Here is a 23,455-nt window from a genome sequence, read left to right as displayed (position 1 = left end):
CCCTCAACGAGTTCACCGCGAATGAGCAGAATTAAAATCCTTTTATTAAATCATAAAGGAGTCACAGTGATCAGAAGAAAAGCCAACAAACACTTCCCGCTACACAAAGAGGCAGTCAAACACCGTCGTGTGACGTTTACGCTGCTGACGAACTCATCCTTGTATTTTTTTTTTTCTGTAGTTTATAATATTTCTGTTTGATAAGTAAATAAAATAAAATAATACAAAAACACACGTTTGAATCGGTTGCCGCTTAAAGGAGCCGTTTCACCAACAAACCACGTCTGATTCGACCACAAAAGGTTTTCAGACATGCAAAGGTCAGGGTGTCTGACACACACACACACACACACACACACACACACACACACACACACACACACACACACACACACACACACACACACTGGACCAGACAGACAGACAGACAGGGCGAGCTTTGTTTAGAGACAGTCTGCTCTAACTACCCGACCCCCCTCCACACACACACACACACACACACACACACACACACACACACACACACACACACACACTCAGACACACACACACACACACACCATTTTTCTCACACTCTTTTTTTTTCTTCCACAGAGGGCAGGCAGAGGTCAGGGCCAAGTCAGACACATGAACATAAAGTAACCTGCACACACACACACACACACACACACACACACACACACACACACACACACACACACAGGTCAGGTGACTCCTACAACTCATTCATAAACTCTCTCTCTGAGTCCTTTGTACCAAAAAGCGAAGTTCAAACGATCAACTTTCTTTTTTTGTTGTTGTTGTTTTTTTGCTGACTCGGCAGTATTATGGTGCCGTGTTCTTAGCGTGTGTTAAATCTGCATACGTGTGAGAGTTTAAGGCTGAAAATGGGCGATAAGAGAATTTCAGGACTGTTTTGTTAAGTTTCAGAGAAAACCTGAAATCTTTAATTTATTTAACGACGTTCACAGCTGCACATTTTCTTTTATAAGTTCGTACATTTATCGCAGATACTTTTCTGCATTTTCATCCAATAAATCTAAAGTGTAAATTCGATTGACGGTTTGTTTTTTTTTAAAGGCCAGTTTTTCTTTAAAATATTAATAATAAAAATAATAATGAAGATGAAAGGAATCCTTTTTTTGAGATCATCGGACTGACCGTGACCCGGACGACATGAAAATCTTCCCCAGACATTTAAACAAATAAAACGCGAGTCGGAGAGATTTTAATAACCGTTTTAATAAAAGTCGTTTAATGATGAATATATAAAAAACCCTAAAAAAAACCCCTCTTCTAATCGAGAGAAAATGTTGAGAAATTTCACTTAAAGATTTACTCAATTCTTTTTTAATTAACGAACTGCACGGGAAAAAAAATAAAATTTCATTATTCGCGTCCGAACTAAACATGGGAGTTACGTTTGGTTTTTTGGGTTTTTTTTGCGAATTTTTTAACGTAAAATTTTTTTTAAAAAGTCGCAGACAAAAAGTCGCTCCTTCGATGCGACGCAGGGAAACAAAAACTCACCGCAGAGTTGCGTCTGAACGCAGTCGTGGTGGTTGTGACGCCCCGACGACGGCTGCATCCTCTCCGCTCGACGGATAACAACTTCAGAGCTTTTCTTTTTTTTTTACTCTTTTAAAACGTTTCGTAATCCCAAAATTTGCTTTCTTTCCGAGGTCGAGAAAAAACAAACAAAAACAAACAAATAAAAAAAAACACCCAGAAATATTGGGCCTGAAATCAAAAGAAAGTAAAAGTTAAAACGCTTCCCGGTGAAGTTACATGTCCCGACGCCGGCCGACCGACCGACTCTCTGAGCCTCCACAGCTTTGTCTCCAACTTTTTCTCACACACACACACATTCCCACGCACACGCACACACACACACACACACACACTGAGGAAACAGCTGACCGGACCCTTCTTCCTGCCCCCCCCCAACCCCCCACCTCCCACCCCTCCTCACCGCCACCAACCAAGTGAACAAAAGGGGTCAATGTGAGGGAGGAGGGGAGGAGGAGGGGAGGCGGGGGTGGGGGTGGGGTGGGGGGGAGTCGTCTGGGAGAGACAGATGGGTCAGAGGGACGGACTGAATAGTGATGACAGTGGGGGGGGGGGTAAGGGGGGAGGGGGGCTCTCCACTCATTAGCACAATCAGACACTGAGGCATTCAACACTGTTATCAGCTGTGGTCGCCATGGCAACATGCTGACACACTGACTGGGTTAAAACCGTCTGTAATGTCACTTCAGCAGATTTGAAGTTTAATTAAATAACAGCTGAAATCTCACTTATGGAACTACGAGTTGGTTTCAACTGCTGAAAGGAAAACGTAGTATGGAGTAGAGTAGATTATAGTAGAGTAGAGTAGATTATAGTAGAGTAGAGTAGAGTAGATTATAGTAGAGTAGAGTAGATTAGATTATAGTAGAGTAGATTAGAGTAGATTATAGTAGAGTAGAGTAGATTATAGTAGAGTAGAGTAGATTAGATTATAGTAGAGTAGATTAGAGTAGATTATAGTAGAGTAGATTATATTATAGTAGAGTAGATTAGATTATAGTAGAGTAGATTAGAGTAGAGTAGATTATAGTAGAGTAGAGTAGATTATAGTAGAGTAGATTATAGTAGAGTAGATTAGATTATAGTAGAGTAGATTAGAGTAGATTATAGTAGAGTAGATTATAGTAGAGTAGATTAGATTATAGTAGAGTAGATTATATTATAGTAGAGTATATTATAGTAGAGTAGATTAGATTATAGTAGAGTAGATTATAGTAGATTAGATTATAGTAGAGTAGATTGTAGTAGAGTAGATTAGATTATAGTAGAGTAGATTAGAGTAGATTATAGTAGAGTAGATTATATTATAGTAGAGTAGATTAGATTATAGTAGAGTAGATTAGAGTAGATTATAGTAGAGTAGATTAAAGTAGAGTAGAGTAGATTATAGTAGAGTAGATTATAGTAGATTAGATTATAGTAGAGTAGATTGTAGTAGAGTAGATTAGATTATAGTAGAGTAGATTAGAGTAGATTATAGTAGAGTAGATTATATTATAGTAGAGTAGATTAGATTATAGTAGAGTAGATTAGAGTAGATTATAGTAGAGTAGATTATAGTAGAGTAGAGTAGATTATAGTAGAGTAGATTATAGTAGAGTAGATTAGATTATAGTAGAGTAGATTATAGTAGAGTAGATTATAGTAGAGTAGATTAGATTATAGTAGAGTAGATTATATTATAGTAGAGTATATTATAGTAGAGTAGATTAGATTATAGTAGAGTAGATTATAGTAGATTATATTATAGTAGAGTAGATTGTAGTAGAGTAGATTAGATTATAGTAGAGTAGATTATATTATAGTAGAGTAGATTAGATTATAGTAGATTATAGTAGAGTGGATTATAGTAGAGTAGATTATAGTAGAGTATAGTTTAGTAGAGTAGATTACAGTATATTATAGTAGAATAGATTAGAGCAGATTATAGTAGAGTAGATTATAGTAGAGTATAGTTTAGAAGAGTAGATTACAGTATATTATAATAGAATAGATTAGAGCAGATTATAGTAGAGTAGATTATAGTAGAGTAGATTATAGTAGAGTAGGGTAGAGTTTAGTAGAAGTAGAAGTGATTCACATTTAAGAAGCAGGAACTAAAAAAACAATTAATCAATTATCAAAATATTTGGAAAAAAAAGAAAGAAAAAAGAAGGAAGACGGAAAGTTCGACCAGCTGACAGAACAAGGTGTCAGCTGGTAGTAGGCACACACACACACACACACACTCACACACACACACACACACACACACTCACACACACACACACACACACACACACACACACTGATCTTGGCATCGCTGCGTCTCCTTCTTTGCGTTCAGCGATAAGAACAGATCTTTTAAAAGGCCGACGCGGTTGTTTACAGATAATGATTATTTTCGGTGTGTTGATGTTTGTTCGTGTGCGTTTGTTTATTTTTGTTTCCTTCATGTGCTGCTGCTACAGACGCTCGCTTCCCCCGCCGGCGTCCTTCCTCCGGTTCTTCTTCTTACTTCTTTTATCTTCCAACAGTTTAAATATCAGATCCTCATTGTTCAAACCTCAGAGGTTAAAGCATGAAAGTGGAAGAAGACGACATGCGACCGTGTTTTTGTGAAATAGTCAAAAGGTCACGTTGAATCGTCCAAAATAAATAAATAAATTAAAAAAAAGATCTAAAGCTTTTTTAATTTTTTTTATTTTTATTGACACGTCTGGATATAAAGTCTGAAGGTAAAAAAAAAAACTTGTTTTGTGACGTCAACCGGAAAGTAGTCGTTTGAAAAGTTGTTCGGTGTCGGGCACGAATAGAAACGCCGGAAACCTTCGATACCGCACGTAACCATGACGACAAATCTAGCATGCCAGATTATTGTTATTTTTTTTAATCTTTCCTCGACGTCGACCAATAGGACGACGGAGTACATCCGCCCGGTTACAACTCGCAGAAGAGGAGGAGGACGGAGGCGTTGAAAAGAAGCGCACTCGTTCAAAATTTCATCCTTCTTTTTATTTTATTTTAATTTTTTTTAGATAGAAAAACATCTTGAACTTCCTCCTTGAAGACAGGAAGTCAAACACCAAACAAAATAAATAAATCATTCTCACGTCAGGTTTCCACCCAGATGTTCTGCAGTCAGCATATTTTCCCTCAGAGAAGCTGCAATATGATTGCATCATTTATTTTTTATTTATTCTGTTTACTTTACTTCTTCCTTTTCTCCTTGTATTTTTTTTTTAAATTTTTTTTAGGAGCTTCTTTGAAATTACTTTTAAATGTGTCACTCAGCTGCAACGCTAAAAAAAAAATACAAAAAATAAAACATCCTTCCGGCTAAAACGTGACTCAACGAAGACGCACGATGACGGCGTTTCTTTGGAGGAAAAAAATAAAAATAAAAAATAAAAAAGGGGTTTTAGGCTCTCGTGTGTTAATACGTTTGATCCGAAGTGACAAACAGCGCATGATATTCAAAGTATGGCAAAGAGGCAAACAGCGCTCGGGGTTTTATTTGATTTTGATTTCCTCATTTAATACTGAATGTTTCCAGAAAAAAAAAAAACAATAAAATGGCTCAAATTTGGAAAAAATGCTCCTTTCATGTGCAAAAATTTCCATCTTTTAAAATAAATAAATAATGTGTTTATATTCTTTCTCTGCAAGGTGATTTAAAAATAACCTTTTCTCCTTTTCTGCCTGGTAAAAGATCAGTTTTCTTTTGGCCTAAAAAAAAAAAAAAAAAAAAAAAAAAAAAATGTCTCAAATAAGCGAAGTAAAAAAAAAAAAAAAAAAAAAGAATTTACAAAATTTCTTGAATAATTTTTTTTTTAACATTTCCAAATCCTCAAGCGCTCAAAGTGACATCTTCAATTAGTTTTTAATCTGAGTGGTCGTTCAATTTCTAATCATTCAGTTTGATATAGTAAACACACACACACACACACACACACACACACACACACACACACACACACACACACACACACACACACACAGCATGATGCCAACTCGTATCAACACAACTAGGGTGCTGTGACCTCTGACCCCTTCACCTTCACTATCAGGGTCCACTCAAGACGCCTCACTAATAAAACCAAAAGTAAAAAATAAATAAATAAAGCAGAACAACCGTTTCAATGGGGAACAAAGTGGCGGCATCAGGTTGCATCATGGGAAATGTAGGATTTGCAGGTTGTTGTTGTTGTTTTCTTTTTTTTTGGAGCTTCAACGAAAAGATGTCTGGTGGTGAATTTCGACCCCTTTTATACAATCCGTCTCTCGTAGGTCCTCCGAGTCTTATTCAATACATTTTTTGTTGTTGTTCCTTCTGAGGGGAAACGAATCTTTTTATGTTTCGCTCGAGCGAAGCAGAAGAAAACAACAACAACAACAACAACAACAACAACAAAGTCTTGTGAAAGGTTCTCACTCCTGTCGCTGATCTCGTCCCTCCCTCTGTGCTGTTGTCTAGACAGAAGTAAGCCTGGCAGACACGGCATGGTTAATCTGAAGCAATTAGCTCATCTGTCATCCCCTGCCCTGCTCTTCGTCTCTCCTCCTCCTCCTCCTCCTCCTCCTCCTCCTCCTCATGCATTCAGCCGAAAGGTCACCGGCGGTCATTGCAGAGTCAGATGGCTCAAGGAGAGCCAGAGATGGAGGGGAGGGAGGGGAGGAGCAGGAGGTGGGAGGGGGGGGGCACACACACAGAGAGGAAGACGAGGAGGAAGAAAGTACGATGGGAAAGGAAGGAGGTGAAAAAGGATGGAGGAGAAAGAAGGAGGAGAGGAGGTTTTAAAAGCGAAGGAAAGGAAGAGGATGAAGAAAATTAGAAAAAAAAAAAAAAGCCGAAAGGAGACGTGACGGGAAAGAAAGAGGAGAAGAGAAGGAGAGAAAGGGCAGGAAGAGAGAGAGAAAAGCTCACTAATTCCTCCCCCCTCCTCCTCCTCCTCCTCCTCCTCCTCCTCCTCCTCCTCCTTCCTCAGTCCTAGGATGATGACAGTCTGGGTAGTCAGAAATAGCACAGACAGCTGTGTGTGTGTGTGTGTGTGTGTGTGTGTGTGTGTGTGTGTGTGTGTGTGTGTGTGTGTGTGCGTTTATATATATATATAAATAAATATACAATATATTTAAATATATATAAATATATATATTTAAATATATTATATATTTAAATATATATGTGTGTGTGTGTGTGTGTGTGAGAGAGAAAGAATTATAGGTCATAGGTTCACAATTTGCTTGCCAATTTCCATGAGAAAGGCTATAGGGGGTGAGAAAGGGGGTGGGGGGGGCACACACACACACACACACACACACACACACACACACACACACACACACACACACACACACACACTCCATTGACTTCCGAAGCCATGGTCATGGTGCAGCCAACAAGTGTGGGAACTTTGGTCCATAAAACTCCCACTGCTGGTTTCAACAGTGGGAAAAAAGGGAAGAGGGAGGTGTGTGTGTGTGTGTGTGTGTGTGTGTGTGTGTGTGTGTGTGTGTGTGTGTGTGTGTGTGTGTGTGTGTGTGGGGTTGAGGGGGGGGGGGGGGTGGAGGAGGTCAGTTATCATCCCCCCCTCCTCGTCTTTCTATCCAACCTGCTTTCTGAATTCGACTACTTGGTCAGGTTCGAAACCAGAGAGCCAACACACACACACACACACACACACACACACACACACACACACATTTGATGGGTGCAATATCGAAGTACGTGACGGTTTAGAGACTTTTCCAAAAACCTAAACAACCCATCGACAACTCGAAGACACTTTGAGGCAAAAAAAAAAAAAAAAAAATCAACAAAAAAAATTCAACAAAAATTCAAAAAAATTTGCAGCAGGAGAATTTTTACCAAATTTTCTCCGAAGTGTTTTTTTTGTATTATCTCGTTCTCGCATCCCGTCGCCCGACGACCTCCAGACCGGGACAGAGTTCAAATACTTCTGGGGTCTCGTTTTACTGCCACCAGTCACGGGTTTGGATTCGGCAACATGCCCCCCCCCCCCGCCCCTACCTCCACCCCCACCTCCACCCCTACCTCCACCCGCTGCCATACGTCAAACTATAAAAGATACAGCAACACATATAAAACAAACACAAAAAAAACAAAAACAAAATTTAAATGGAGCTGTATTTCTTATTTTTCCACATTTAGCAAAAAGACAGAATAGAAAAATAAAAGCATGAAGCAGGAAAAAAATAATAAAACTAATTTGAAAGAAGGATTTAAAAGCTCGAGGATCGATAGAAGCAGTTAAAAGAGTCGAAGACGGTCGGAGTAAACGGAGGAGCGTTGGTCTAAATTTAGCGCGTTAATCCAGGGAACTCCCAGGTTTCACCGAGGCCCGTCTGGAGCGACCCGTCACCGTCACCGCCTCCCTCAGGTTTCACTTCTACAAATATTATTATAAACCGCTGATATTCAGTCACTGTAAACTGTACAAAAATAAAATTTAAAAAAAAATTAAATAAAATTCTGCAGTTTTTCAGCTGATTTTGTGATTTTAAAAGTTTGCTTTTTTTTTTTTACCCTAATGGGACTCCGTACATTCACAGCGATGGAGGCGGAGCTTCAAGCTGCTCGGGACACTTTAGCCTTGAACTACCAACCTTAAGATTAAGTTTGCGAACCCGCTGTGCAAGATGTCACGTTACATTTAAAATAAAAGAGATCAAAACAATATAAATACGATATAAAATGCTGAATGGAGGCGTCTGGTCATAACGCCGAGGGACGCTTTAACACGTCTGGGTTGTTTTTTGTTTTTTTAATGGAACCACAAACAGCAGTCTGGCCGGGCTTTAAAGAAAAAAACAAATTAATTTAAAACAAAAATAAATAAAATAAATGAAAATGAAGTGGAAGTCTGGCTGAGCCGACATCAGACGCATCAATAAAAAAAAAAAAAAAAGAGGAAGCGAAACACAGACGAAAGCAAATGAGCCGAACGCAGTCATTAATGTTAACAATGGAAAAAGTGAGAGTGTGTAAAGTCTGAAGAGGACACACACACACACACACACACACACACACACACACACACACACACACACACTCACACACACACACACACACACACAAGAGCTCCTCTGACCTGCAGAGCATTCTGTCTGAAACATATGAAAATCAAACCTCATTATCAGCTGCTTGTCTGGCTCTGAGTGTGTGTGTGTGTGTGTGTGTGTGTGTGTGTGTGTGTGTGTGTGTGTGTGTGAGTGTGTGTGTGTGTGTGTGTGTGTGTGTGTGTGTGTGTGTGTGTGATGCTCATTATAATTCTAGCCAGAAGGAGCCAGACTACCCCTGTCATCTCACACCCCCGCACACACAAACACACACACACACAAACACACACACACACACACACACACACACACACACACACACACACACACACACACAGTTAGACCTTCTTACACAAAAACACACACTGTTCATTTGAATGTGAAAGAGAGAGGGAAGTCTCAGGGCAGGTCACATGCAGAGGGTGTGTGTGTGTGTGTGTGTGTGTGTGTGTGTGTGTGTGTGTGTGTGTGTGTGTGTGTGTGTGTGTGTGTGTGTGTGAGAGTGTGAGAGTGTGTGTGCAGTGGCTCTGATCCAATGACACTAGACATAATAATAATCATTAACCGTGTGTGTGTGTGTGTGTGTGTGTGTGTGTGTGTGTGTGTGTGTGTGTGTGTGTGTGTGTGTGTGTACATTCACTGTGTGCCTCAGGTTAAATAAAGGAAGTTACCGGTTCAATTCCTGCTGTCTGCAGTGACAAATACTGCCAGCGTGCCCTTTAGCAAGCGTACAACAGCCAGCTGTAATATAATCTGTGCTTTAGTTGTCGCTACGAGAGTAAACGGGACGTTTCTTTGAGAGACGCGGCTCGTTGATATTTTTAGGTTCGTTAATTAATAAAATTTTGGTCTTGAAAAACATTATTTTCGCACTCAAGATGACGTCATTGAACATCTGTCTGATCTACAGTCGAAAACTTAAAGCAATCAGTTTCCTTTGAAGTAAATTGGCTAATAATAAATAATAAAGGTTTACTCTGTTGTGCCGACTGTGTTTTTGTTTACCAGAATTATATGGAACATGTTATGGCTGATTATTATGCGCACCTGGGGACTGTAAAAAAAACTTTGATGTTACTGGTTGTTTCAGCAAATTATCACTTTAATTACAGATTTAATTAGAGATTCAGACTTTGCGCTCGTCGAGATCTACGTCAGCGGAGAGATTCGTTGTTTTGACCCCGTTTCAGCAAAATAAATTCTGAAATGCGTTAAGAGTAAAAGCAAAGTGGGAATTTATCTGTATATCTACACTGATAAAAAAAAAGAAAAAGATTATATCATAGTTTTGCTGCCAAAGTGTTCAATTTGTAGTTGAAGGTCTGAAAATGACACAATCTGCTTTAATGACGCCGCGAGTCAGTTTCTAAAAAAAAAAAAGAAAAAGAAACGGGGAAAAAAGACGTGCAGAGGGTTCAGAAAAAGACAATTTGGTCTACTTGTGAGAACATTGAGGGCGTTTTGTTGGTGATTTTAAAGACATCGAGATGCCGGGAATTTACTCTAAGAAAAAAAAAGAACCTGCTCAAGGACAAAACCTGTTATCCTGAAACTGCAGGTGTCTTAAAGCAAAAGAAAATCAAATAAAAGAGGTATTTAGTGTGAGATCAAGCCTGCAAAAGGAAGGGGATGTAAGGGAGTGTGTGTGGGAGTGTATATGTGTGTGTGTGTGTGTGTGTGTGTGTGTGTGTGTGTGTGTGTGTGTGTGTGTGTGTGTGTGTGTCTGGACTAGACATGCAGTCCTTTTCCAAACAGTGTTTCACTGCCAAATCAAAAACCAGCTCAGCCAGTCTTTAAACACACACACACACACACACACACACACACACACACACACACACACACACACACACGAGGTCAGACAAACATTATTGTGTCTAGCCGTGTGTGCGTGCGTGTGTGTGAAAATCACTTCCACGTTAACGACTTAAAACCACATTTAACTGCAGCTACAATTTATGTCAACATTTTGAAAGATAACAACTTTACAGCACATAAACACACCGACAGTGTGTGTGTGTGTGTGTGTGTGTGTGTGTGTGTGTGTGTGTGTGTGTGTGTGTGTGTGTGTGTGTTAAAAGTGTGCGTCGTGATTCAACAGGTTGCTTTCACCGAGCTACTGAAAGGTCTCCGTATTGTTTTTTTTATCGACTAATCCATCGTGGGTGTCGCTCGTAACGATGAATTCACCCAAAAATGATCCGAAATTCTGCAGCTTTTAGCCTCTTTTAGCTTCTTTTAGCTTCTTTTAGCTTCTTTTAGCCTCTTTTAGCTTCTTTTAGCTTCTTTTAGCCTCTTTTAGCTTCTTTTAGCCTCTTTTAGCCTCTTTTAACCTTTTAGCCTCTTTTATCCTCTTTTAACCTTTCAGCCTCTTTTAGCCTCTTTTAACCTTTTAGCCTCTTTTAGCTTCTTTTAGCCTCTTTTAACCTTTTAGCCTCTTTTAGCCTCTTTTAACCTTTCAGCCTCTTTTAGCTTCTTTTAGCCTCTTTTAACCTTTTAGCCTCTTTTAGCTTCTTTTAACCTCTTTTAGCCTCTTTCAGCTTCTTTTAGCCTCTTTTAACCTTTTAGCCTCTTTTATCCTCTTTTAGCTTCTTTTAGCCTCTTTCAGCTTTTTTTTTTTTTTAGCCTTTTTTTTAGCCTCTTTTAACCTTTTAGCCTCTTTTAACCTTTTAGCCTCTTTTAGGTTCTTTTAGCTTATTTTAGCCTCTTTTAACCTTTTAGCGTCTTTTAGCCTCTTTTAGCTTCTTTTAGCCTTTTTTAGCCTCTTTTAGCTTGTCGGGAAACTGTTTCGGCAATAAAGCTCCAAACAGGCGACAAAAGTCTCAGACCAACAGGTGAGGAAAGTAAAACGTTCAGAGCATTTAGTGGAACTCGGAGGTGGTGGAGACCAAACTGGGAGCTAAAAGGAGTGAATATATGGCCGTTTAAAAATCCACCGGATGGACGATAACGTTGTTCTGCTTACTTTCATCAGACATTACGTCACGTCTGTTATTAAATTGAAGAATTCTTTGGTGAATAAAAATGTCAAAAAAGAATCCAAGTATGTAAATCCAGAAGACATGTTTTATTTCTACAGTTGACATTGAATAACCAGTGAGCCTGAAAATGTGAAAAACGTTTCATGTTATGCACTTCAAAAGAAGAAAAGAGTCAAAAGCTTCATTGATGAGAAAAAATAGTTGCCGAAGGTGAAATCTTTCGGGGTTTTTTTGTTTTCTGAAGTCAACACGGCAAAACTTTTCATTTGCTTTTCATCCACTTTGGTTATTATTTGAAAACGTAAGACAAAAGACTGCTGGTGGAAAGAAAATTCGATTAATCAGCGAGCTGTAAATACTTTCTTCACCTTCAAAGAAAATAAAAAAATAAAAGATAAAATCAGTGGAGTCTGCTTGACTTTTGAATTTCATTCATTTCCTGCCCAGACTGCAGCACCACCACCATCACAGCTACCCCCACCACCGTCACCACCCCCACCACCACTACCCCCACAGCTACCACCACCACCACCACCACCACCACCGTCACCATCACCACCCCCCCACCACCACCCCACCTGCCTGACGAGAGCAACGAAATATTTGACACACCTGGCTTTGAAAAGATCCAGATTCTCACTTTATCCTCCGCATGAATCAACTCGCCTTTTTCCTTTTGTGTGTGTGTGTGTGTGTGTGTGTGTGTGTGTGTGTGTGTGTGTGTGTGTGTGTGTGTGTGTGTGTGTGTGTGATAACCTCTACTTTAGACAAAACAAATACGTGCAGAAACCCAAACAACATCGCGGCAACTGAGCCGCCGAAATTGAAATTGAACGTCGCAAGGAAAAGCAGAGCGAAGGAGAAGCAGGGAAGCGAAAACAGTTTAACTGAAGGTTGTTGACGTTCAAATGTAAAAAGTGTAACAAAAACAAAAACAAAAACAAAAACAAGAAAGTAGAATTCTCAAGTTTTGAACGTTTATCACGTTTCAGCGTTCGGCAACGAGCGAAGCTGAATCCTCTGCGCTTGAGTTTTTACGGCGACTGAAGTCGGGAACGTTTCCCCTCGAGAGGATCCGAGTACGAGTGAAGTCTTAACGGAAGAAACGTAGAAAACGAACTGGGAAACTGTCTCGGAGCGGGAAAAAAACAAACTAAAAAGCCGAAGTGCTGGCGTCTGCCAGCTGGCAACGCCGAGCGTCTCTTCGCCGAACGAAGGGTCGCGGGAGGTTGTTGGAAACAATGCGAGCAGCGATTGTGTTTCAGGTTGTGGCCAAGAATCTGTCAGCTCAGGTGCGACGGGAGACGTTTTGGAGAAACAACGGTCGGTACAAAGTTTACTTCCTGAAAGACGACTCCGTCTAGACTGAGGAAGGAAAAACAAAAGTAGCTTTGAGACCATCCTCAAACTTCCCGGATCGAATGATCTACCGACTCGAGGTGGAGCGCGACGTGTTTTTTTCTACTACGTGTGACCGTCTTCTCTCGCTTTTCCCATCATCCTCGGGTATCGTGGTTCCCGCGACGACGTTTCAAGGTCACGGCCAGGACATTAAATGAGTCCAAAGTTGTACGTTTAAGTCGTGAGTGGCAGACGCCGCAGAGGTGTCAACCAAACAAATAAATGGACGAAGTCTCCAAAGGTAATAATGAAGTGCTTCAACGTGCAATACCACTGAGGCGCCACTAGAGGGCTGGCGCCAAAAAAAACCCTCTTGCTTCAATAGACTCCTATTAAAAAAAAAAAAGTGTCAACTTCTCGCATGAAATACAAAGTCAATAAAGTTTTTCAACGAGTTGTTATTGAGTCGTGAGCTAAACTTCCTCCTTCTGATCGGAGTTTTGTTGGTTTTTCTGAAAATAATTTCATCATTAATTAGATATTAGGCCTCAAAGAGAGGTACGGTTTGGGCACGGCGGTTCATAAACCAATGGGTGACATCACAGCAGATTATCGTCTTTGAAACAGATACTAGGAAACAGTTGACCATATTTACACGTTAATGAGACACATTTGGGGGTCGTGTTTGTGTCCATTATTCACGTCACTTTTTGCCTTCGCAATGATTTTATAAAGACGGCAGCATCCGAGATGCGCAGGATTAAAAATTGCATATATTGCACGTCTGTAGAAAATGTTCACCCCTCTTTCTACAATCAGTTGTGATGCTGAGATGTGGTTAAGAAACAGGAAACATCTGAAAAGTGTCCATCTAAAGTGTCCCAGGGCCCAAAGTGCTTGTTTGTTAAACTGACAGATCAAAACAACAACAACAACAAGAACAACAACAAAAAAGGACATCCCAATGTGAGCTTGCGTTTCCAAGAGCTCTATTTATTTATTTATTTTCCCGGATTTGCTTATAATAAGAATGGCTCGGTGCATCGTGCCCGTGTGTGTTTGAGTAGCTGAATATGTAATGACAATTATTAGCAATATAAACAGAAAGGGGGAGTGTGTGTGTGTGTGTGTGTGTGTGTGTGTGTGTGTGGATGCAAATGATGTGGTCCCAGCTGTTTCCTATGAGCCAGAGGGCAAAGGGAGTCAGATGTGTGTGTGTGTGTGTGTGTGTGTGTGTGTGTGTGTGTGTGTGTGTGTGTGTGTGTGTGTGTGTGTGTGTCGGGGGAGCTAGAGCGCAGACTGAAGTGTCCATTGTCTAGACAGCGTCTCGCCGTGGCGACCAGCTGACTGCTCGGTCACACTTTGTGGGAGAAACGACGTCACAGACGGCGTGTGACTAAAACCGCCACTCGAAGGTGCACGTACGCCCGACAGGAACAAAAAGAAATATTCATGTTTTAGAGCATCGGGAACACGTCGGCGTGAATCTGCACATTTAAGAGAAAATTCATCTTTTTTTTCTGCCTGTTATATTTACAACTGTGTGATTGAGAATATTTAAGACGCAGCGGTTGGCTTGTTAGTAGCTTTGATCCCATATTTCATCATAAAAACATTTATAATCCCTAAAAGTACCGTATGACACACTCAACTCACATTTCTTTATATTTAAAAATTATTTTTACCGTTATGACGTGGATTTTAATATGATTGTTGTGCAATTTAGACTTTCATTGTGTTGTTTTGATCATTTTTAACCAGTAAAGTGTCTTTGAGTATCTTGAAAAGCGACGTACAAATAAAATGTATTATCATCATTATTATTATTAAAGGCGCTGATCCAATCGGCGCTGACCTAACTGCATTCGTCCAATCAGCTTTCAGTGGCTGTGTTGCTAAATATGACATATTTTCTGGTTGTATTATCAGCAGCTAACATGTCAACATTTTTGCACAACATATATCCGACAAATTTTTACTTTTCCTAATTTCTAAATGTTGAAAACAAATGCAAATTTTTTGCGACGATGAACCACAATCTTTAAAGCATTCATTTTTAAAGCAAACATTTTTTTTGGTCAAGAATTAAAGCTTGTATACTCTGTAAAATGAATCTTAATGTTAATGTTGAACGTAAAAATGACATTTTGAATCCTAACATTGAATTCATGGTAAACCTACTGATCTTTTAAGGCAAATTTTTCGCTCGTCAGTGGTAAAATATCAAAAATGTCCCCCAAACTTCAATGGATTTTTGGGTGAAATTAATTATTATTGTAGAACATATGTATTAAAAAAGGATGCACTTTTTTTTTTTTTTTTTTTTTTATAGAGTTAGTTATTACCATACTTCTTAATCTAAATCCCGATTATTGTTTTTTTCTGTACGATACGATATTGAGTACTTGTCTGCCTTGTTTGTATGTTTAAAATTTTGTTCAGTAAAGTTCTTTAAAAAGAAACGATCGGCTGCTCAGAGTTACAACAGACTCAAATAATCAATACAATCAATACTTTTAGTCGGTGCGTGAGGTTTAAAACCTGCTGAGTCAGCAGAAGTGAGAGTGTGAAGCTGAGAGAATTCAAAAGAACATGATGGAAAGTTTAGAGATTAAAAGCAGTAAGAAAACATTGAGGAATATGAGAACCCCCCCACTGTGACAATGAACCTCTCCAACCCCTCCCTCCCCCCCCGACCCCTGCCTTCTCTTGACCTGACCCTTGACCTCTGCCCTCCCAGACACCCAGACTGTCTCACTTTCACCCCTCTGTCCTCACTGCACATGCAGAGCAGCATTGGTTTCATATGCAAAACTACCCCCCCCCCAACCCCACTCCTCCCCCTGTCCGAACAACAGCAGTTTGCACACATACATCTCCATATCTAACATTTTTGAATAGAAATGAAGTGCAGCACACGTTTTGGTTTCCCACTTCGTAACGTCTGTTCAGGATGTCAAAATATCCAACGTGCTAATTTCTTCTTTTTTTTTTAAGCAAACGAGTCCTTCAAAAGAGTCGCCGACCTTAAAAGTAAAAGTATTCTTCAAAGTTGACTTGTAAACAACTTCAACAAGTACGTTGCTTTTAAAAAAAAACAAAAAAAAAAAACTTTAAGGCTTCTAAAGAAAAAAGCCGTCAAGGTTTGTGTCCAAAAACTGGACAAAACTACACAACGTCCCTTTACGGGGTTCAGACTAATTCACGAAGGACTACAGACACTTCTTCTTCTTTTGAGTTGTTCCTGGATCTTCTGGCGCCGAGTAATTAAAAAAAAAAAAAAAAAAGCTGAAGTAAACATTGCACCAAATGACACGTAGCTTATTCTTAAAAGACCAGACGGCTAAAACGGCAACGAACACCGTCTCTGACTAAATAATGAAACGGTGTTAAACAGTTCAGAGTCTGAGACCAGCTGCAGACACGACAAAAGCCAAATGGCAGTTTGCCCTCGTCACTCTTTTAATGTGCTGTAAAACCAGTGAGGTGGGGGAGGATGGGGGGGGGGGGGGGGGACACACACCGTTTAGTTGTTTTGTTTTGTTTGTTTGTTTGTTGGCGTTTTGGAAAGTCACCCTCCGACATGTAAACGAGTCGCAAAGTCAGCTTTTAAGCAAAATGGATTTCACCTGAAAAAGTGACAATGAGACGAAAAACTAAAAAAAAAAAAAAAAAACACGTGGCGACTCGGACTAATTAACAAAGAACCAAATATTCACACGCGATCAGATGTCAAACGCGAGCGAGACAACTCTACGCCGACTAATACCCGGACTAATTAATGGCAAAAATAAAAAGACGCCGTTTTTAAACTTCATAAACAGACAACAAGTGAAGTATTTAGAGGGAGCCGACGGTCTTACAAGGTTATTCTGCTTCAGACTAATTGATGAGAAAAAAAACCCAAAACGAGACGATCTATACGGCGAAGCAGACAGTCAGCGGCTTTTTATTTATAGCGGCAGCTTCTCGGTCCTCAGACGGGAGTCTGGATGGATTTATTCACACTGCGAGACACACACACACACACACACACATATATATATATATATATATATATATTATATATATAGTGCCGGCTCTGACTTCAGACTAATTAATGGGACAATATGGGTCTACCAGGTCCTCAGCTGAACATTGTCTTGTATGCAGATCATATGCAGAGCAGTGCACCCCAAACACCCCCCCCCCCCTCCCGAAAGAGTCGGTGACCTCACCCCCCCCACCTCCGACCCTCTCCGGAGATGCATATGCTGCATGCATCTACATATATGCATGATGACAACGCGCTGATGACTCTTCCTATGTGTTTCTATATGTGTGTTATTGGTGTCTAGACCGAGAGACAATGAACAGCTGAGAGGTTGAATGAAGGACGCCAAGGGAAGGAAGGAAGGAAGGAAGGAAGGAAGGAAGGAAGGGAGGCACCTCCGAAAGACGCGACTAGTTTTATCTGCTTCGTCAGTTAATTGGCAGATTAACTCTTCGCAAACAATTACATTTTAAAATTGCTTGTTTTGTGTTCAAGCCAATGGTCCCCCCCCCCCCCAAAAAAAGCTAAATCTGCTTTCATTTAAACTTAATTTAAATTCTCAGCAAGACATCGACGGTAACGCTCATCTGTCAACGATGCCAAGTTAAAAATAGGACCTGAATTTGAGAAATAAATGAATAAAATAGGCGATAAGAGTTTATAGAAAGTGACAATAAAAACAAAATAGGCCAAATTTAAACAACAAAGTGAAGATAAGAGCTTAAGTGGGCACGATAAAATACCAATAAACAAGACGATTACTTACAAAATCAGTTGAGAGGTTAGTGATTGTGGATTTAAATTGATTACACGGTAACAGGAAGTTGTTTTTTTAAAGTGCGTCGAAGATGTTTTTGAGGAAGAAGAGGCATTAAAAACGAGACCGGAGTTGGGCGAACTTGAGCGAGTACGTTTGTTAAGTTTCAAAAGGTTCAAGTCTGGTAACGACGATTATAAAAGCATCAAATCCTTCGAAGGGAGGAGGAAGCGGAAAAAGGAAGGAAGGAAATGAGAAAGCCAGAAAAGTCGGTTGTCCAAGTTTGCAGGACTCAAATCGGTTGAATTGGAGACGCTCTTCCCCGAGACCTTTGAGCAAGGCGTCCGAACCCGGCAGCTCAGGAAGCGGCCGAGCCGCGGCTACAACTGTTCTTTTTCCGAGACAAATTACTGCCTTGTTTATCGTACACGAGGATTAAAGCGTTTCCGTTTCTGGGACGACGCCAGCTGTCAATCACAGAAAGAAAAAACACACACACACACACACACACACACACACACACACACACACACACACACACACACACAAAAGGCCGAATTCGATCGTGCACACACCAACGATATCAACGCCTCTTTTTTTAGCGGCAAGAAAAATAAATTTCTTTTGGGATACAAGTTTTATAAATCCACTCTTTCACAACACAGAAATACACACAGGGAGGAAATGAACAGACGCACACACACACACACACACACACACACACACACACACACACACACACACACACACACACACACACACACTCCCAGAGAACTGAGAAAGCCAGACAGAGAGGTTTACATAATAAGTCTAGGAGGCGAGCCAGAACAGACTCAATCATTTAATTTCCATGATTCACTGAGGAGAGAGCGTAAAGACAGACACAGGGAAAAAACTAAATATATATATAAATATATAAATATATATATATATAAAAGATCAATGACGAGCAGACGATTTACCTGTTGGACGTGTTTGAAAATATGAACAAAAATAAAATAAAAATCTAAATCTCTTGTGGATTTGTTAAAAAAAAACAAAAAAACAACCTCTTTGAATGAAACAATTATCGAATGATTCTGGAGGTTTTATTAATGAATAAAATGTCGAAAGAGCCGTTAAGAATAAAAAAACAAAAAAACATCAGCAGTTAAGAGTCTCAAACGGTTTTCTGCCCGTCGTCGGGCGTCTTTGTTTAAAGCCTCAACGATGAGCACATTTAAAAACGGTTATTTTTACAGACCATCACGCTGTGAAGGCGGGATTACAAACAATAACAAGAACGTCGCAGAAAAAACAACAAAGAAAACAACAACAACAACGATCCCGTAGATCTTTTTTTTTTTTGCGCTCGCAGCTTATCAAGATTTTTTTGTTGAAGTTAAGCGACCTCTAGTGGTTGAGTCAAACAACGACAATCTTCCGCCTAGAAATGTCTCGTCATCAAGAATCGACGCGAAGCGGCGGCGACCTCTTCACGACCGTTATCGAGCGGGAACACGAACCGATACCAAAAATTTAAAAAAAATAAAAAAGGAAAAGGGTCGGTTTTCCTTCGTTGGACGTAGACGTGAGTCGAGGAAGTGACCGGACGACGTCGTCACACACGACTTTCTTTTATTCTGCCCGCTTCCTTGTTCCCCCGAGCGCCTAGCGACGGTGTTTGCCGTTGCCGCGACAACAAAATGCCCCAACAGCGCACACACAAAAAAAAAAAAAAAAAATTGAGGAAGGATCGGACTCGTGATGAACGGGTCTCACCGCCGTCCGTCACCTCCCGTCTTCTCAGGAACACTTTGTCTTCCTTTCCTCAAATTCAATAACCAAAATAAACACCTCTACCCTGCAGCTGAACTCACACACACACACACACACACGCACACACACACACACACACACACACACACACACACACACACACACACACACTATGGATAACATTTATGTTGGCAGTGGAGTCAGACTGCGGACGTGTTGACGTTAAGACGGCCAGACGTGTACAGAACTACCGAGACTGTAAGGAAATGATTCTTACAAGCTGATACCAAGCAATGACTTCACCGCACACACACACACACACACACACACACACACACACACACACACACACACACACACACACACACACACATGCAAAAACACATCTGTTCTGAGCGGCAGACATTGCTAGTCAAAGCACATGACATCAGCATTACTCAGGCTGTGTGTGTGTGTGTGTGTGTGTGTGTGTGTGTGTGTGTGTGTGTGTGTGTGTGCGGTGTTACAGGTAAATGAAAAGCCTCCCATTACAACTGCTGAGACCCAGATGAAGGAAAACGGATGTGCAGGAGAGACCGACAAATGATAGTCTAAAAGTGAGTGAGTCAGTCCTTCTCGTCTGAATTCATCTAAATTGAATGTTTTAAATATTATATCTATATATATATATATATATATGTATATATATATATAATAAGTATTTAAATCCACCCTTTAATGTTGCAAAAACTTCCAGGCAGTCTATCGTTAATTAACCAGCTGGCTGCGTTGCTTTTTGTCTCTGAGCCAAATTATCCATCACGCATCTGATTCATTTCACTTTCAGACTGTTTTATTTACAGATCACGAATGTGCAAATTTGTGTGGACACAAACAAAAAAACACACAAAAAAACAACAACTTTGTGATTTGACTCCAAGCCGACGGCTTCGGTTGTATTTTGCTCGACGTTTCTGAATTGCTGTTGAATTTTGTATTAACATAAAGCATCTGAATAAAACATTTTAAAAAGTTGATGTAGCTCCCGGGTCCCAAAGAAACATGAGGGCGATGGCGAAAGTGACTTCAACTGTAATACCACCGAGGGCCACCAGGGGCTGGCTCTGAAAAGGCTCCCATGAAATATTAATACACTTTTCTTACCCATTTAAAAATCGATTTTTACTCAAAGAGGGGCGTTGTTTTTTTTGGCAGTTTGATTGACAGGCCGGTGGTGCGGTCAGGTTTTCTGCTGCCGGCGGGCGGGACGGGGCGTCCTCGGGTTTCCAATCTGTCCGAATATCGATCACTTCTGGCTCCGAACCGGCAAAGGTGGCGACGGACGAAGTCCCAACTCGAAGGCTTCGCAAGCGGCCGCTCAACAAACCGACGAGACGTCGCCGCCGCCGGTTTGCCGCTCGGTACGAAGACACAAATCTCAAACAGACAGAAAATCTGGACCAAATAAAACCTTCAGATTGAAGGCTTCCACCGCCAGAAGGACACCACTCAGCGGGTTTTTTTTGTCTTGGCGGCCGATGTAAGGCTTTAAATGTAACGCAGCCAACAGATGTCATATCAGATGTTCGCTATCAAATGAGAGGTTTTCGTCTCAGATCTATTTTTAAACATCTTGTGAAATAAAATAATAAATAAAAAAAAAACAAGTTTGGGAACCACCTCCTTCTTTCCATCACGTCTACAATCGTCCTTTTGATCGCCGCTTCTCGAGCGTGTAACGTCGGATTATCCCGTGTTTTACTTTGTTCTGGTGCGTCTTTCATCTTCTTCCCCGTCACACTCCAGCGCAGACGGCCCGATTCAGCTGAACCAGCTTAAAACATAATCTTGGTTTTTTTTTTTTTGGTTTTTTTTTTTCCGATAAAGGCCGACGCATCATTAGTTTCACTCCGTCAACTCCCACACGATTTTTTTATTTATTTTTTTTCCAAATCCACCAGAACGTTTCTGGTTTTTTTTCCCTTTTTGCTTCTTACGACTTTCTCTCGTTTCCCTCTCGCTCTCTTTTTACTGACACTTTTGTTCTTTTTTTTTTTTCATCCAAAGTTTTGACATATTTTTCTCCGTCTCCGTCTCCGTCTCCGTCTCGCAGACTAAACATCACGGCCTGTTTTCAGAGCGGAGGAATCGTCTCCGCTTCCTCCTCGTCCGCTTCGCCCTTACGAGTCCAGGTGACGACGTGGGATTGGTTGCTATGACTACTGGTGCTAACGTCAGGAAAAAGCATTTCCAAAAAGCGTTTCTACGGGCTTCGATCGGCATGAAACTAAAATATCGGGATCTTTGATGGGAAAAAGTCCCCCCCAAAAAAAGGTACACTTGCGTATAAATTTTTTTGATTATTGTTTCATAAAAAAAACACTTTGCGAACATCGTCCTTTTTCCAACGAAGAGAAAATCTTAAACGCCAGCATTTCCCCCCCAACGGCAGCTCGGACGTTTTATAAAAGCCGCCGTCGGCCGACTGTTTCCCGTCGTCAAGGCGAAACAACGACGACGTGGGATTGGTTGCTATGACTACTGTTGCTAACATTAGAAAAAAAGCTTTTTTTTTAGCGTTTTTGAGCGTTTCTACGGGCTCCGATCGGCGTGAAACTAAAACATCTGGATCGTTGATGGAAAAACTCGTCAACGCGAAACAACAACAACAACAACAACAACAACAACCTCGGAGCGGCAACCGAGACGCTGAAAACGGCGACCAGGTCGGTCTTTATCGGTTTAACGGTTGTGAAGATAAACAACAACAAAAATATTCCCAAAAAGGCGTTTTAGTGTCTTTCGTTGACTCCAAAACATTTTATTTATGCCATTTTCCACCCAAACAATGACAACAAACAGTACCACTGCGACTAGTTTCTAGTCCTACTAGTACCAGTAGTACTCCCAAGTACTATAACGACTAAATAATCCTCCTACTATCGCGTAGATAATAAAAAAATTAAAAAAAAAAACTACAACAGGAATATATTAAGTCTGAGTTTTAATAGTATTACTGGCACGCAACCTTTTCTTCTGGCAACACTCAATAGACATCTGCTTGCAGTATGGATAATGAATACCGGATGACACCAACGTGAACCCTTCCTACACACGATTAGGCGAACGCATTACTCACCGGGTTTCACATTTATATCCGCTTCTAAATTTAAAGCTGGAAATTAAAAAAATCTCTTTCACCATCAAAGAAAATCAGTTTGTAAATAGATATTCGGTGAGAAAAAAAAAAAAAAGTCATTGAATCACTTTGTGTGGAACAAATTGTTTGGTTTTTTGTTTTTTTTTCAAAAGGATCGGGAGTTTAGTTTTTTAAGAGACGAGCCGGCGACGTCATCGTCTGGATTAATCTCGGTGGATGCGACGGGAACAACCGAATATCTTTTGAAGCCGTAAACAGACAAAAATAAGACTTTAAATGTCACGTTTTGTCCTGTTTTCTGGCATTTTATCGACCGCTCGGGCATGTTTGACGGTTTTTGTTTTTTTTTGCTTGAAAGATAATAACTTATCAAAGCAGCTGCTTATTTCTTTTAGTGAATCCTGAACGTCGATTAGACCTGCGAGCAATAAATCGGTTAATCGATTCGTCAAGTCGGCGTGAAAATAATCTGCAAACAATGCGGATAGTCAATCGGTTATTTGGAGTCGTTCTTCCTCATGCCGATGTTTGCTCGATTTCACGTAGAGCTTCGAAAATAGCAAACGTTTGCCGTTTTTTTAAGGACTCCTGAGTCTCATTGTGCTGCAGGAGGACGAGAACATTTTCAGACAAAACATTTCCACCACAGGACAAAATATTTGTTAGCCAGCAGCCATAACAAGATTTAAAAAAAGAGACGACATCCATCTGATTATTGACTCAAATGTTTGGGAAGCGTCCGCGTGTGTGTGTCTGTGTGTGTGTGTGTGTCTGTGTGTGTGTTTGTTTGTGTGTGTGTGTGTGTGTGTGTTTGTTTG

At 40.4% G+C, this 23,455-nt stretch overlaps 1 protein-coding gene across 1 annotated transcript in view; it reads right to left on the bottom strand.

Moving 5' to 3' along the window:
- Positions 1-23,455, bottom strand: part of pmepa1 (prostate transmembrane protein, androgen induced 1) — a 32,090-nt gene that overhangs the window by 5,261 nt on the left and 3,374 nt on the right.

Source organism: Embiotoca jacksoni, unplaced genomic scaffold, assembly GCF_022577435.1.
Source record: "Embiotoca jacksoni isolate LCO1_2020_lvr unplaced genomic scaffold, fEmbJac1.0.p SCAF_46, whole genome shotgun sequence".
Lineage (NCBI taxonomy): Eukaryota > Metazoa > Chordata > Actinopteri > Embiotocidae > Embiotoca > Embiotoca jacksoni.
Note: the sequence above shows the minus strand (reverse complement) of the source record. Positions and strands in the feature narration are given on the sequence as shown.